This window comes from Oncorhynchus keta, unplaced genomic scaffold (genome assembly GCF_023373465.1).
Source record: "Oncorhynchus keta strain PuntledgeMale-10-30-2019 unplaced genomic scaffold, Oket_V2 Un_contig_27623_pilon_pilon, whole genome shotgun sequence".
In the NCBI taxonomy this organism is placed as follows: Eukaryota; Metazoa; Chordata; class Actinopteri; order Salmoniformes; family Salmonidae; genus Oncorhynchus; species Oncorhynchus keta.
In genome coordinates, this window is record NW_026285621.1 from 1 (window position 1) to 2,648 (window position 2,648).

Consider the following 2,648-nt stretch of genomic DNA (forward strand, 5'->3'; position numbering starts at 1 on the left):
CCACCACACGCCACAACAACAGCCCAAGGTCAGCTCATCTACGCCAACAACCCACCACACGCTCACAACAACAGCCCAAGGTCAGTTCATCTACGCCAACAACCCACCACACGCCACATCAACAACAGCCCAAGGTCAGTTCACTCGCCAACAACCCACCACACACCACATCAGCAACAGCCCAAGGTCAGTTCATCTACACCGCCAACAACCCACCACACGCACACAACAACAGCCCAAGGTCAGTTCATCTACGCTAACAACCTACCACACGCCATACAACAACAGCCCAAGGTCAGTTCAATCTACGCTAACAACCCACCACACGCCACATCAACAACAGCCCAAGGTCAGTTCATCTACGCCAACAACCCACCACACCCACATCAACAACAGCCCAAGGTCAGCTCATCCTACCCCAACAACCCACCACACGCCACATCAACAACAGCCCAAGGTCAGTTCATCTACGCCAACAACCCACCACACGCCACATCAACAACAGCCCAAGGTCAGTTCATCTACCCCAACAACCCACCACACACCACATCAACAACAGCCCAAGGTCAGTTCATCTACGCCAACAACCCACCACACGCCATCAACAACAGCCCAAGGTCAGTTCATCTACGCCAACAACCCACCACACGCCACATCAACAACAGCCCAAGGTCAGTTCATCTACGCCAACAACCCACCACACGCCACATCAACAACAGCCCAAGGTCAGTTCATCTACGCCAACAACCCACCACACACCACATCAACAACAGCCCAAGGTCAGTTCATCTACCCCAACCCACCACAGCCACATCAACAACAGCCCAAGGTCAGTTCGTCTACCCCAACACACCCACATCAACAACAGCCCAAGGTCAGTTCATCTGCCCCAACAACCCACCACACGCCATCAACAACAGCCCAAGGTCAGTTCATCTGCCAACAACCCACCACACCCACAACAACAGCCCAAGGTCAGTTCATCTACCCCAACAACCCACCACATCAACAACAGCCCAAGGTCAGTTCATCTACCCAACAACCCACCACACACCACATCAACAACAGCCCAAGGTCAGTTCATCTCGCCAACAACCCACCACACACCACATCAACAACAGCCCAAGGTCAGTTCATCTACCCCAACAACCCACCACACGCCACATCAACAACAGCCCAAGGTCAGTTCATCTACCCCAACAACCCACACGCCATCAACAACAGCCCAAGGTCAGTTCATCTGCCCAACAACCCACCACACACCACATCAACAACAGCCCAAGGTCAGTTCATCTACGCCAACAACCCACCACACACCACCAACAACAGCCCAAGGTCAGTTCATCTACGCCAACAACCCACCACACACACATCAACAACAGCACAAGGTCAGTTCATCTACCCCAACAACCCACCACACGTCAACAACAGCCCAAGGTCAGTTCATCGCCAACAACCCACCACACACCACATCAACAACAGCCCAAGGTCAGTTCATCTACAACAACCCACCACACACCACATCAACAACAGCCCAAGGTCAGTTCATCTGCCAACAACCCACCACATCCACATCAACAACAGCCCAAGGTCAGTTCATCTACCCCAACAACCCACCACACACCACATCAACAACAGCCCAAGGTCAGTTCATCTCGCCAACAACCCACCACACACCACATCAACAACAGCCCAAGGTCAGTTCATCTACCCCAACAATCCCACCACTCAACAACAGCCCAAGGTCAGTTCATCTACGCCAACAACCCACCACACACACATCAACAACAGCCCAAGGTCAGTTCATCTACCCCAACAACCCACCACACGCACATCAACAACAGCCCAAGGTCAGTTCATCTACGCCAACAACCCACCACACACCATCAACAACAGCCCAAGGTCAGTTCATCTACGCCAACAACCCACCACACACCACATCAACAACAGCCCAAGGTCAGTTCATCTACCCCAACAACCCACCACACACCACATCAACAACAGCCCAAAGGTCAGTTCATCTACCCCAACAACCCACCACACCACATCAACAACAGCCCAAGGTCAGTTCATCTACCCCAACAACCCACCACACGCCACATCAACAACAGCCCAAGGTCAGTTCATCTACCCTAACAACCCACCACACACCACATCAACAACAGCCCAAGGTCAGTTCATCTACGCCAACAACCCACCACAACCACATCAACAACAGCCCAAGGTCAGTTCATCTACCCCAACAACCACCACATGCCATCAACAACAGCCCAAGGTCAGTTCATCTCGCCAACAACCCACCACACCACATCAACAACAGCCCAAGGTCAGTTCATCTGCCTCAACAACCCACCACACCACATCAACAACAGCTCCAAGGTCAGTTCATCTACCCTAACAACCCACCACACGCCATCAACAACAGCCCAAAGGTCAGTTCATCTACGCCAACAACCCACCACACACCACATCAACAACAGCCCAAGGTCAGTTCATCTACGCCAACAGCCCACCACACACCATCAGCAACAGCCCAAGGTCAGTTCATCTACCCCAACAATCCACATCAACAACAGCTCAAGGTCAGTTCATCTACCCCAACAACCCACCACACCACATCAACAACGGCCCAAGGTCAGTTCATCTAC

The 2,648-nt window shown here is 52.5% G+C and overlaps 1 long non-coding RNA gene across 2 annotated transcripts; it reads left to right on the forward strand.

The window, feature by feature from the left end:
• Positions 1–436: 436 nt before the first annotated feature.
• LOC127922912 (uncharacterized) lies at positions 437–2,006 on the forward strand. Of its 2 annotated transcripts, XR_008112777.1 has the most exons (4): positions 437–565; positions 618–725; positions 1,591–1,644; positions 1,957–2,006. It is a non-coding gene; the product is annotated as an uncharacterized LOC127922912 (long non-coding RNA). The 2 variants fall into 2 exon arrangements; XR_008112778.1 differs by lacking the exon at positions 618–725.
• Positions 2,007–2,648: the final 642 nt, after the last annotated feature.